The 14,547-nt window shown below is 49.6% G+C and overlaps 1 protein-coding gene across 2 annotated transcripts in view; it reads right to left on the bottom strand.

Moving 5' to 3' along the window:
- EVI5L (ecotropic viral integration site 5 like) overlaps window positions 1–6,472 on the bottom strand; it is a 30,174-nt gene extending 23,702 nt beyond the window's left edge. The window contains exon 1 of one of the 2 annotated variants that reach the window (XM_046637957.1): window positions 6,362–6,472. The gene's annotated coding sequence lies outside the window, so the exon portion shown is untranslated. The remainder of the gene's footprint in view (window positions 1–6,361) is intronic. The other variant, XM_046637958.1, reaches the window with a different exon arrangement.
- Between the last annotated feature and the right edge of the window lie 8,075 nt (window positions 6,473–14,547).

Genomic DNA, 14,547 nt, shown 5'->3' on the forward strand with positions numbered 1-14,547 from the left:
CTCGCTTCTCTCCTATCTCCCTCTGAAAATACCCACCTCCTGCACCCCAGCCCAAGACACATCCTGTGGCAACGACTTCTACACACGCCTGCCTGCCCTACTGGTTTGTGAATGTTCTGAGAGCAAGCGCCTATCTTAGTTTTCTACTCTAAGGCCCCAACACAGCCTCTGGCACTTAGTAGGTCCACAACAAACATCTGCTGAATGAATGGAGACAAAAATTTCCACGCTGCTCAGCCAGGGGGTCAAGGTCAGCATCGGCAGTGACAAGTTCCCTTGAGAGCACGTGCCTTTGATATGATGAGACGAGAAGGGCCCTTCACCTCTGTGTTTTTCTCCCCCAAAACCTATCGCCCCAGCCTAACTATGAGAAAACCATGTGACAAATCCAGATGAGGGGACATTTTAGAAAATTCCTGCCCTGTCCTCAAAGCTGTCAAGGTCATCAAAAACAAGGGAAGCCTAGGAAACTGTCCCAGCCCAGAGAAGCCTAAGGAGATGTGACAATGAAATGTCATGTGGGCTTCAGAATGGGATCCTGGGACAGAGAAAGACTATTAGGGAAAACTAAGGAAATGTGAATAAAGTGTGCATTAGTTGTTTTTTGTTCGTTTTTTTTTAAAGATTTTATTTTTTCCTTTTTCTCCCCAAAGCCCCCGGGTACATAGTTGTATATTCTTCGTTGTGGGTCCTTCTAGTTGTGGCATGTGGGACGCTGCCTCAGCGTGGTTTGATGAGCAGTGCCATATCCGCGCCCAGGATTAGAACCAACGAAACACTGGGCCGCCTGCAGCAGAGTGTGTGAACTTAACCACTCGGCCACAGGGCCAGCCCCAGTGTGCATTAGTTTTAATAATAATGTATCAATATGGGTCCATTAATTACAACAAATATACCGTCCCCACCTAAGATGTCACCAATCGGGGAAACGGGGTGTGGGGTCTGTGGGAATTCTTTGTACTAGCTTCTCAATTTTTCTGTAAATCTAAAACTGTCCTAAAGATCCAAGTGTATCTGGAATTTTGAAAATTAAAAAGAAAAGATTCGGTACCAGCATGGACAGAAAAGCAAAGGACAGCTCTAACACGAGAGGTGCCAGGGCGAGCAGAGGGTCACCCACGGGTCTCTCAACCAGGCTGTCGGGGAAGAAGGATCTGAACTTGCGTTTCTGACCCCAGGGCCTTTGCCCTAACTGATCTGCAGTGCTGTCACTCTCTCTGCATTCTCTGACTTTAGAAATAACATACGCAAAACCCAGAGGGTCGGAGGTGCTCAGTAGATCGCAGTCGTGATTTTTCACATGGAGAGCGAGGGAACGTGTAAGCGCCATCTTTCAGAGCCTGGCATTTTCGGAGGCAGGAATCAAGACCCCGACTTTCCTTTAATTTTGGCTCCCTACCTCCCCTCCTTGTCAGCCTCTGCTCCTCCACCTCTAATGGTTATGGGGACAGAGAATCATTTCTGAGTCGGAAGCTGTGAAGGATGCTGTGGGACCCCATCTGCCCAGCCTGACTGTCAGCGGGGGCCACCAGCCCACCATGGCCCTGCCTGGCTCCAGCTCCCGGGGAGACGGCCTGGCCTGGTGTCTCGGGTCCTCTTCCTTGGTAAGGGGTGGGCAACCGACGGGCGAGCTGCCCTCGGATAACCAGAATTAGGGATTCAGAGGCCACAGCGTGCTCTCCTCTTGTCCCCTGTCCTAGCCACTCTGGATGCTCGCACATCATGTACCGTCTTCCATGCTGTGTGTGTGCAGAACGGATCCCAGATCTCTTGGCCTCCCATGCTCTCCTCTACCACTTTCCCTCTTTGTGATCTTGGGGACGACGCACTCTGCCTCAGTTTCTTCATCTGAAAACAGGGCTAAAGGAGAGCAACTACCTCACGGCTTTTGTTGGGAGGAACATCTGAGCTAAACTTGTCAGGTACTCAGGACAGGAGCTGGCCCATAATATTTATTTCCTGCTGGATGGAAAGTTTCATGAGGGCAGGGGCTGTCCACCACACTCGGATCCCCAGCGTCCAGCGCACCATCAGGCATCGAATATTTGTGGTGCAAAGAAACAACCCTCCCCTCTCGGCAGGCCCACCCCGCATGCGGCCACCCTGTTTAAAGATTAAACAGGGTCAAAGTATAATCACCATTATTGGCCATAACAGCAACAGCAGCAAATACCTCCAGGCTAAATTCTGAGGTGCAACCACCCAAACTGCGGAATCCCTTCTGATCTGAATTAAAAAAACCCCCAAAAAGCTTACTACCCTATATGGTCAGCAGCCTCCTTTCTGCCACCGTAACAGGTTCCTTCCTGGCAAGTCCCTTCTCTCTCTAGATTTTGGTGGCCCTGAGAATGATAAGGAAACAAGTTAAAGCCCCCTTAAGTCTTTGACGGACAGGCGAATGAGAAGCAGCATTTTGCAAAGGCTTTTGGCTCTTCAAGGCCAAGACGGTCTCTCTTCTGAAGTCCGTGCCAGCTGTAAAGGCTCGCAGGGCCGGGGGCCGGGGTGAGGCGGGTCTGCCTGGCCTCCGGGAGCCCTCCAAGGCAGACGGATCACCCTCGTTCTGCCGAAGAGATCCAGGCCCTCTTTCCGTGGTGGGCAAGTAGGGAAGAATGTAGCCACTAAAACCAACCAAACATTGACTGTGCAGCTGCTGTGGGCCCTAACTCTCCTGGGACTCAACCATGAACAGACAGACATGCACCCTGCCCTCATGGGACTCACGGGCTGGTGTGGGGGACAGACCTCAGTGAACAATCTCACAGACACATCCTGGCACGCTGAGAAATGAAACGAAGGCGCAGGCGAACCATGCCCACAGGGCCCTCCAAATCTCCCCGGAGGGGTCACTCTGTTCCCTGGCCCCCAGGGGTTCGTCCTCCCTCCTTCCACTGCCTCCTTCCAGAGCACGTGGGCTCCAGATTTCCCTGGGCAGTGTGGGTTTGCTGTCTTCCCGAGTTCTTCCAACTATGGGTCCCTTAAGCTGGGGAGCATCCCCCAGTGTGTGCCCCGTGGGTCACACTTGGGCCATGAAGACCTATACGAGGAAGCCCACCAGACAGGACGTGGATGCACCACGCTTGCTGCAGCTTCCTGGGCCCCTGGCCAAGCACTCGGGCTGCCTGGAACGCCCTTCCCCACCAGGCCTGCCCGGTGAGAGCCTCTCTAGGCCCATCCGTCATCCCCGCCCCGCCTTCCCTGCCGCCACGCCGGGCCCTTTCCTGTGCTCCCGCAGCACGCTGTGCATAATTCTGTCTCACACTTCCACACAGCAGGCGGCAGGACGTGATGCTAAGGGCACGGCGCTGGAATCCTCCAGGTTGCTTGGAGCATTAAATGAGATAATATGCAAATGGGGCTTGGCACTGAGCCTAGCACCATCAGTGTGGGCTACTGGTTTCAGCTCTCGTCTCATGACATTGGGACGGTCTTTGGCTGCGGGGCAGGGACCACGTGTGCCCTGCCTTCAGACCCCGGTGCCTGACTCAGTTCCTGGGACGTGGTCGGGCTTCACCCAGAGCAACGAGCATCTCTATTCTGTCTGAGGAAGCTGAGCTCATGTTCCTCCTTGCCCTCTGCACCTATCACAAGCTCAGACACGGACCGGGCCCCCAGTCTCGGGTAAAAGCGGATTGACATCACTCACAAGCCCTGCCCGGGAGCCTTCTGGTGTTTTCCTAAGGGGTGTGCAGTCTCTTATGGGGAGCCTTCTGACCCCACTGCAGCCACACACAGAAGCCCCCTGGGGAGGTGTGGAGTTTATTTCCTGTGAGCCTCGTGACCTTCAGGAGTCTTGACCCACTACCCCTTCAGCAAGGGGCAGAAGAAACCTCTCCCTAGCCAGCCTCAGAGATCTATGCAGGGTGAGGGCATTGCCAGCAAGCAGGCCCCTTTCTGCCTCTGTCCCCCTGGGAGGTCCCTGTGTGGCCACAAACCCCACAACAGACCATCTCTCAGCTCTGATTCGACAGGGCTTCCTGCAGGGAAGCTCAGCCACAGAGAGACTGCCACGATCCAGTGAGCCAGTGACTAATTACAACCCGGGGACCAGGGCAGCCTGTGATTTTTCTAGCACCTGTAGACGGGCGACCGGCCTCCTGGACCCCACTGACCCTTGCCACACGGTGCCTGGGGGACATTCAGGGCCACATCTTAACTCCCCCAGCCCCCCTGCAGTACAAAATACTGTTCTAAGGATTTAGTGCCCCATTTTCCAGATGGGGAAGTTGAGGCCTCGAGCCAAGATGTGCTTTTTCCCAGGGCCATCCAGGAGCGACGGGTGAATATCCACAAAGCAGCCAGGGCTTGTTTCTCTGGGGTTTCCTAGGCAGGCTGAGGCCACTCGAAGGAGCCCAGGCAGGCAGTGCTGGGGCTGGCGTGATCCAGATTTCGCCCCGGCAGGACCCGGTCTCCTCCTTATTCCCTGCAGTCCTGGCCACACCATCTCGCCAGTTCTGTGATCTGCTCCCTTCTCCGTCTCGCCTCGTCCCTGTGCCAGGGCCAAGCCACCTGCAATTGCTTTCTAACCCCCCGCAGTCGACCACAGGAGCCCAGGGGAACCCACAGGTTGGACCTGAGGGTGAGGGCTGTGGGGCGGCAGGGCCAAGGCGACGCGGAAAGAGTCGGGTCCACGGGTCGTCTAGCTCCATCGCGGCCCGGCTGAGGGCAAAACCAAGCTGACTACTCAGTCATGTTCCGCCTGAGCCTCTTCAGCACATTTTTCCCTTCTGCAAAGATTCCTTAACAAAGAGCTGTCTGCTCCCGGCAGGCCCCAACCCAGCCCCACCGGGTCCCAAATGCCAGGAGAGAAGGAAGCCGGTGCATTTTGGCAAAACACACTGGTCGTGGGTGAGAGAACTCACGCCGGCTGTCAGGGGCTGCCCCTGGGCTGCAGCGCCGGCCCTGCCATCTGAGGCCAGTGGGCGCCATGGGAGCCAGAGGCTGGTCCTACTAGTCCGATCAGACTTCAGGACTGGGGCCGGGGGCAACCTGAACCCCCGCCCCTCCACCAGGGGGTAGCATGAATCAGGGGGCAGGCGGGAGTTCTGTCCAGGACACCTCAGTGTAGGAGAGAGAGGGGCCATCCTTCCCTTTGAAGCAGGGCGAAGCAGAGAGCGATGGATGAAGGGACAGAGGCCTGGGGAAGGTGTCCACAGGGGTGCTGGGAGATTCTGGGTCACTCCGCCACCCTCCAGGGCCCCAGTGGAAGGCCAGCTCAGAAGACTGGTGTGGCAGGGCAGGGAGGGAGCACACGACTCGGAGCTCTGCCTGAGCTGGGAGCTGTTCGGGGTCGGGGGGAGTCTCCAGGAGGACCTGGGCAGGTGGCATCCAGGGAGATGTGTGGAAGAGCTGAGGTCTCCTGTATGACAGTGTATTTGTGTGTGTGTGTGTGAATGGGGCGGGGGCTCCCAATTGCTTGGGTCTGTATTGGACGGCCTAAGTTTCTCAGCGTGTGTTGGGGATCCAAGTGTCTGATGTGTGTGTGTGTGTGTGTGTGTGTGTGTGTATGCGTATGTGTGTGTGTGCGGGGCTCTCAGAAAGACGTGTGTCTCCGGGTGGGGACGGGCGCTCAGAACATCTGTTGGGGGAGGGGGGGGTCCTGAGCAGGAGGTGAGTGTGGATTTTCAGGAAGCTGGGATCAAGTTGAGTCAGGATTGGGGGCGGGTAGGGAGCTCCTGGAGGGTGCTGGCACGACCCCGAGGAGGGATTTTTAGGGGTGCCCTTGGGCATGGGGCTGCCGAGGGTGGGAGACCGGGCAGCAGGCTGAGATGAGGCCTGTGGGCAGGAATCCTGATTTACCAGGGCCGGGGGAGGGGTCCCGCGGGGTCAGGAAGGGAGGGATGGGGCTCTGAGGCGGGTCTCCTTGGGGGTGGGGACAGGTCTGGGCCCAGAGACAGGATGGGAAGTGAAGGGAGGGACGGGGTGACAGGGGGTCTGCAGACGGGAGGGGACCTAGAGGTAGGGACAGAGAGGGGGCGGGGGTCTTGGGGCTGCGGGGGGCGATGTGGGGGGCGGGACTGCGGGGTGGGGCCTGGGAAGCCCTGAAGGGTCCGGGGAGGGGTCCCGAGGGTCAGTGAGGGGCGCGGGCGGGGGTCGCGCGTTCAGGGCTGCCTCCCGGGGAGGGGGCGGGGTGGGGGATGGGGTCCCCAGGGGGGTCCGCAGAGGGACCCTGGGGGGTCGGGATCGGGGGTGGGCAGGGCCCGGGGCCCGAGGCAGGGTCCCTGCTGGGGGGCCAGGGGCGCCCAGCGCGGGTTCCGGGGCCGGGTGACCCGAGTCCCGCTCTCGCCCGGCCCCCGCGGGCCGCAGCGCGGAGCTGCCGGCCTGGGAAGGCGCCCGGGAGGCCCGGCCCGCGCCGCCTCCCTACCTGCGCCGAGCGCGCCGCCATCGCCGTGCCGAGCCTCGCCGTCCCGGGCCGCGCTGCCGGATCCCCGCCGCGCCGCTCGCCCCGCAGCCCCGGCCCGGCCCCCTCAGCCGCCCCCCGGGACCGCGGCCGCCGCCGGCTCCGCCGCTGCCATTTCACCCGCTGACAGGAGCCGCTGCCCCGCCCCCGAGGCCCAGTCAGCCAATTCGCCGCCCCCAGGCACCCAGGCTCCGCCCACTGGCCAGGAGTGACGGGGTGTCTGACCAATCCGTGGCCATTCCGTGAGGAGGGCCCTGGCTACGGCCTGAAGGTTTCCGCCTCTGAGGAGAGAAGCGAATTGAAATTAGAGAAGCAGTGAAGGACGGGTAGTTTTGCCTATCGGAATGAGGAATCCTGTTGATCAACACCTGGCGGGGCCAATAACGAGGAAAGAGGGGTGTGTCTTTGAAGGAAGGCTGCGGCCCTGAGGAACCCTAGACAGACGCTGCCAAGCGTTTGGCACTAAGCCCCGCCCAGAGCCGGGCTTTCTGCCCAATAACTAGACGTCCCGAGACGGCCATTATTATCTGCCCCTCAAACCTCGGCCATGGCAACTGTTGGGCCTCTGTAAAGAAGATTGACAACCTAGAGAGCCAATGACACTGAAGGAGGGCGGTGAAGCGGCACTCTCTGGCCAATGGGGTTGTGAGATCGGTGTGCTGTTGGCCTCCCGGGAGGCGGGACTTGAGGCCTGGATTGAATGAAATAGGGGAGGGGCTGGGAGGGGGCGTGGCCTAAGCCAACGACGGGGCGGGGCCAGGTAAGGGAGATGTTAATAGGTTGTTGGGTCTGAGAAGGGGCGTGGACAGAAATGCCTGAGGCTGACAGGGAGGTGATGGGACCGCGTCTTCTTTGAGCCCGGCTCTGAGCTGGGGGCGGGGCTTTTGGGGATGGGAGTCACTCCGAAGACTCAGGCCGGACCCCTACCCTAGTCTAGCCCGGGTGAAGTCTAAGCTCGGGGGAGGGAGGATGCAGGGCCTAGGTCGGGTCTCCCTGGGGTCTCCAGCTTTGCTGAGCAGGGGCCCAGCACACGGGAACTGCTTATAAATGTTTGATGAACGAATGAATGAATGAATAAATGAATGGTGGGTCCAGGACTCTTAACAGGCAAGAGAGGGGTGAGAGTCACTCAGGCTGGGGAGGGGCATGTAGGAACAGTCATTGACGGGGGTAAGACTTAGCAAAAAGGACACGTTTCCACCTAAAGATGCGGGGATCTGGACGGGGTGAGGCAAGGAAGGACGTTGTCACAGAAGAAAGGGTGACATCGTAAGTTCAGAATGGGGGTTGAAAATGGGGAGACAGAACTGGGAATGGCAAGGCTGACACCAAGAGTGAGGAGTGTCCGAACCTTCTAAGGTCTGAGATCTCAACCTTCTAAATAGTAGAGGGTTCTGTCTGGTTTTGGGAGCAATGACTGACATCTGTTCGCTCCCTGGCCCTGTCCATCTTTCTCTGCCTCTGTCTACACTCTGTTCTATCTACATTTTGCCCCTGTCTACACTCTCTCTGCCTCTGTCTATTCTCTCTGCCCCTGTCTACACTCTGAATCTGTCTACACCCTCTCCTGCTGTCTATCCTCTCTCTCTGCCTCTATATGCCTTCCCTCTCTCCTTCTCTCTTACTCTCTACATTGTGTCTATTAAAATTCTGGAACTGTTCAGAAAAGCCCCGAAACATATTTCTAAAAACTCGGATGGTAAAAATAAGCATAATCCATTCCTTCTCGCTCACACGCTCATATCCCCCTACTCATTTTTTTTTTCTTTTTAAAGAACAGATCTTTACTTCTCTCCTTTTAAAGCCATTTTATGTGCTGGGCATTTCATAGTCCTGTCAAAGTCACAAGATGACTTTGGGTTTGCGGAATATGAAGCTGAAGTGAAAATCATGGACTTGTCCCCTGATTACTGGGTGGGTCCTGGAGGGGGCTGTGGACCCCCATGGATGTGGTTAGAGATGGGGTGTGGGATGTTGAGTCAGGAGAGCAAGTGGGATGCCAGGACGTGGTGAGGGCCAAGCAACAAGCAAGGGACAACCCCTGAGCTGGCTGCCCCTGGTCCCTCAGCGTGGGGGACTGAGGAGCCTTCATAAAGGCCAAAATCTTGGGGTTCACCCCAGTTTCCAGAGGTTCTCCCTGCAATTGATCCCCTCAGGAAAGAACGGTTTGGTGTGAGCCAGAGTTTCTGAGGAACAGAAAAACCTGGACTAGTAGCCAGGATGTGGGAGACAGAGGGGTCTGCAGAGACAGAAGACTGGGTGGGGTTCAGGGCCCCCCCAGAAAGAGGTCATAACCAGTTCGTTTCTGGGGCCTTGCCTGGGAGATAAGTGGCCTCTGGTGTCTGGGGAATAAAACCCAAGACAAGGAAGATCCGAAGGACATTTGACCCTCTCATTCTCTCACTGCCATTTCCACACAAAAGATGGTTTTATTCTGGGGACACTTTGATTCCATTTTTATAAGAACAGTGGAAAAAAAATCCAACACATTTCAGTTGGAAAAGACTTTTGAATCATAAACTACATTTAGCCAATTAGATTCCTGGATCGCTTTTCTATTTAGTGCAGTCAAACCATCCCCAATTTTTTTCAATGTTCATTTTTACTTGATTGAAATCATTTTCATCAGGAACGTTTCTTTTCATGTGATTTTTGCAGTAAACATTTGATTCATCGGTTGGGCTCTTTTTGCCCAATTTTTACCAACTGTTGATTCTACCACTGTGATTTTGTGTGTGTGTGTGTGTGTGGTTGTCATTTCTTTGGAATAGAATTTTGCATTTAAATTTATTAAAAGACTCTTCTCTCAGTATTTAGCTAAGTTTTAGCACAATCAAAATGTTTTTCTGGGTTAAACTTTGGACACAAAATTTGTTTGTTATGAATATTTATTAATGTGAGCTTGGACCTCATACTTTGTCTCATAGAAAGTGAAAAAGGCCACAATATTTGTAGCTCCTCCTATGAAGAGGCAGAACCTCTCTCCCCATGACTTGAATTTTTTTTCTTTTGAGGAAGATTAGCCCTGAGCTAACTGCTACCAATCCTCCTCTTTTTTTTGAGGAAGACTGGCCCTGAGCTAACATCCGTGCCCATCTTCCTCTACTTTATACGTGAGACGCCTACCACAGCATGGCGTGCCAAGTGATGCCATGTCCGCACCCAGGATCTCAACCCCGGGCGAATCCCAGGCTGCCGAAGTGGAACGTGTGCACTTAACTGCTGCGCCACCAGGCCGGTCCCTTCCCCATCACTTGAATTTGAGCTGGCTTTGTCACTTGTTCTAACCAACAGAACGTACCAGAAATCATGCTGGGCTAGTTCTGAGCATAGATCTTATGAAACATTGCAGCTTCTGTTATTTTTTCCTGGAAATTTTTAATTGTGGTAAAATACACTTAACATAACACACTTGCCTTTTTTTTTTTTTTTTTTTTGTAAGGAAGATTGGCCCCTGAGCTAACATCTGTGCCCATCTTCCTCTATTTCGTGTGTGGGATGCCACCACCGCATGGCTTGACTAGCTGTGGGTAGATCCACGTCCGGGATCTGATCCCATGAACCCCGGGCCGCCAAAGCAGAGTGCGCAAACTTAACCACTATGCCACTAGGCCGACCTCAACATTTGCTATTTTTTACTGTACAATTCAGGGGCATTAAGTATATTCACAATGTTGTGCAATCATCACTATTTCCAAAACTTTTTCATCATCCTCAAATAGAACTTTATTCCCATTAAACAATAACTCTTCATTCCCCCTCTCCTAGCCCCTGGTAGCCTCTACTCAACTTTCTGTCTCTATGAATTTGTCTATCTAGGTACCTCATCTAAGTGGACTCAGGCAACACTGGTCCTTTTGTGTCTGGCTTATTTTACTTAGCAAATGTTTTCAGCTTCGTCCAAGTTGTATCAAAACTTGGTTCCTTTTTATGGCTGATAATCTTCCATTGTATGTATAAGCTATATTTTGTTTGTCCATTCATCTGTTGATGAACACTCTAGTTGCTCCCACCTCTTAGCTATTGTGAGTAATGCTGCTGTGAACATGGGCGTACAAGTATCTGTTTGAGTCCTTGCTTTCAATTCTTTTGGTATACACCTGGAGTGGAACTGCTGGATCCCATGGTAATTCTATGTCTAGCTTTTTGGAGAACCAGCAAAGTGTTTTCTACAGCGGCCGTATCATTTTAAATTCCCGCCAGCAATGCACGAGGGTTCCAATTTCTCCACATCCTTGCCAATACTTGTTTTTTATTTTAAAAAATTATAGCTATCCTAGTAGGCGTGAAGTGTTATCTCATTGTGGTTTTGATTTGCATTTATCTAATGACTAATAATGTTGAGCATCTTTTCACGTGCTTATGGCTCATTCATATATCATTGTTGGAGAAATGTCTATTCGAGTCTTTTGCCCATTTTTAAATGGAGTTGTACGCCTTTTTGTTGAATTGCAGGAGTACTTTATATATGATGGATATTAAACCCTCATGAGATATATGATTTGCAAATATTTTCTGTCATTTAGTAGGTTGTCTTTTCTCCTTCCTGATAGTGTCCTTTGGTGCACCAAGGTTTTAAATTTTGATGGAGTCAGATTTATCTTTTTGTTCGTTTGTTGCCTGTGCTTTTGATGTCATATCGAAGAATCTATTGCTAAATCCAGTGTCATAAAGATTTACCCCGAGGTTTTCCCTTAAGAGTTTTATGGTTTTACCTCTTATATTTATGTGGTTTTTTGGTGTATTTGGTATATTTAGGTAAAATTTTGAGTTAATTTTTAAATATGATGTAAAGAAAGGGTCCAGTTTCATTCTTTTGTATGTGGAAATCCAGTGGTCTCAGCGCCTTTCGTTGAAGACACTATTTTTCCAAGTTTCAAAAACACCCTTTGAGTGGACTTGGTATCATTGTGAAAAATCAACCAGCCATAGATGTATAGGTTTATTTTGGGCGTTCAGCTCTATTTCATTGGTTATACATCTGTCCTCATGCCAGGACCGCATTGTTTTTATTACTGTAACTTTGTATTAAGTTCTGAAATCAGAAAGTATGAGTCCTCCGGATTTGTTTTTCTTTTTCAAGATTCTTTTGACTTTTTGGAGCCTCTTGCAATTCAATATGAATTTGAGGATTGACTTTTCCATTTATGCAAAAAAAAAAAAAAAGCTGTTGGAATCTTGATAGGGATTGTGTTGAATCTGTTGCTAGCTTTGAGTAGTGTTGACATCTTGAGAATCCATGAACACACAGCGTCTTCTCACCTATTGGGTATCCTTTAGTTTCTTTCAGCAACATTTTGTAGTTTTCAATGTACAAGCTTTCCACCTCTGTGGTTAAATTTATTCCCAGATATTTTATTCTTTTAGATGCCGTCGTAAATGGAATTGCTTTCTTAATTACTTTTCAGATTGCTTATTGCCTGTATATTGAAATGCAGCTGATTTTGTGGTGTGGTTTTGTATCCTGCAACTTTGCTGAATTAGTTTATTAGTTCTAGTAGCTTTCTTGAGGACTTTTAAGGGCTTTCAGGATATAAGATCATGTCTCCTGTGAATAGAGAGTTTTCCTTTTCAATTTGGATGCCATTTATTTCATTTTCTTGTCTAATTGGTCTGGCTAGAACTTCCAGTACCATGCTGAATAGCAGTGGCAAAAGGGGACACTTTTCTTGTGCTTAATCTTAGAGGGAAAGCTTTCTGTCTGTCACCATTGAGTATTGGCTTAGTCTGTTTGGACTTTTTTTTTTTAACTTTTAAAAGTTTAACATGCCTCAGTTTATCTTTTAACATAACATTGTGTAAGTTTAAGGTGTTTGATGAGATGATTGGCTATACATATATATCACTAAATGATTACCACAGTAAAGTTAACACATCCATCACCTCACATAGTTACAATTGTTTTGCCTGTGGTGAGAACTTATTGTTTTTATTGAGATCAGCTTGGCTTGTAACATTGTGTGAATTTCAGGAATACATTGCTATATGTCAGTTTCGGTACATATCGCATCATGTTCACCACCGATAGTCTAGTTTTTATCTGTCACTATACACATGTGCCCATTTACCCCTTTTCCCCTCCCCCTACCCCTGTTTGGGCTTTTATAGCAAAACACCATAGACTGGGTGGCTTATAAAAGACAGAAATTTATTTCTCAGAGTTCTGGAGGCTGGAAAGTCCATGATCAAGTCTCCAGCAGATTTGGTGTCTGTTGAGGGCCTATTTCCCGGTTCATAGGTGGCTGTCTTATCACTGTGTCCTCACACAGTGGAAAAGATAAGGGAGTTCCTTGAAGTCTTTTATAAGGGCACTAATGTCATTCGTGTGGGCTGTGCCCTCATAATCTAGTTATCTCTCAAAGGCCCCACCTCCAAATGCCATCACATTGGGGATTAGGTTTCAACAGAGGAATTTGGGGGGAGCACAAACATTCAGTCTATTGCAAGTATGATGTTAGCTGGGTGCTTTTCATATATGGCCTTTATTATGTTGCAGTGTCTTCTTTCTATTTCTAGTTTGTTGAGTGTTTTTATCATGAAAAAGTGTTGAATTTTGCCAAAGGTTCTTTCTCCATAAATTGAGATGAGCATGTGATTTTCCCCTTAATCCTGTTAATGTGGTGTGCTACATTGATTGATTTTCGGATGTTGAACCATCCTTGAATTCCTGGAATATATCCCACTTGGTCATGGTGTATAGTCCTTTCAATGTGCAGCTGAATTCTGTTTGTAGTATTTTGTTGAGGATTGTTGCATCTATATTCTCAGGGATATTGGTCTGTAGTTTTCTTTTCTTATAGTGTTTTGTCTGGTTTGGTATCAGGATAATGCTGACCTCATAGAATGAGTTTGGAAGTGTTCTCTTCAATTTTTTGGAAAAGTTTGAGAAGGATTGGTGTTACCTCTTTAATGTTTGGTAGCTTTCACCTGTAAAGACCTCTGGTCTTGGGCTTTTCTTTGATAGAAGGTTTTTGTTGATGGATTCAATCCCCTTACTAGTTTATACATCTGTTCAGATTTTCTATTATTCATCATTCAGTTCTGGTGGTTTGTGTGCTTCTAGGAATGTGTCCATTTCATCTAGATCCTCCAATTTGTTGGTGTACAATTATTCATAGTACTCTCTTATAATTATTATTTCTGTAAAATTAGTAGTAATGTCTCTTCTTTCATTTCTGATTCTAGTTATTTGAGTCTTTTCTATTTTTTTCTTAGTCGACCTGGCTAAGGGATTGTCAATTTCATTGGTCTTTTTCAAGAACTAACTCTTGGTTTCATTGATTTTCTCCATTGTTTTTCTATTCTCTGTTCATATCGGCTCTAATCACTATTTTCTTATTTCTGCTGGCTTTCGGTGTAATTTGCTCTCCTTTTTCTAGATCCTAAGATGTAAAGTTAGATTGCTGATTTGAGATCTTCTTTTTTTTGTTTGTTTGTGAGGAAGATTGTTGCTGAGCTAACATCCGTTGCCAATCTTCCTCTTTTTGCTTGAGGAAGATTGTTGCTGAGCTAACATCTGTGCCAATCTTCCTCTGTTTTGCATGGGATACCACCACAGCATGGCTTGACAAGTGGTGCTAAGTCCATGCCTGGGACCTGAACCTGCAAACCCCAGGCCACTGAAGTGGAGCTGGTGAACTTAACCACTCCACCATGGGGCCAGCCCCGAGATCTTCTTTTTTGTTGTAGGCATTTGCAGTTATATTTCCTTCTGTGAATTGCCTTTGCTGCATCCCATAAGTTTTAGTATGTTGTGTTTTCATTTTCATTCATCTCTAGTATTTTCTAAATTTCCTTGTGATTTCTCCCTTAACCCATTGGTTGTTTAAGAATATGTTAATTTCCATATATATATATTAACTTTCCAGTTTTCCTTCTGTTTTTGATGTTTAGCTTTATTCCATTGTGGTCAGAAAAGATTACTTTGTGCAAGTCCAGTTTTAAAAAAATTTATTGAGAGCTATTTAGTGGCCTAACAAATGGTCTATCTTGGAGAATGTTCCGTGTGCACTTGAGAAGAATGTATGTCCTGTTGTTGTGGCGTGGCATGTGCTATATATGTCTGTTAGGTCTAGTTGATTGATAGTGTTATTCAAATCCCCTATTTCTTTCTTTTTTTAAAAAAAAGGATTTTATTTTTCCTTTTTCTC

Source organism: Equus quagga, chromosome 14, assembly GCF_021613505.1.
Source record: "Equus quagga isolate Etosha38 chromosome 14, UCLA_HA_Equagga_1.0, whole genome shotgun sequence".
Classification (NCBI taxonomy): Eukaryota; Metazoa; Chordata; class Mammalia; order Perissodactyla; family Equidae; genus Equus; species Equus quagga.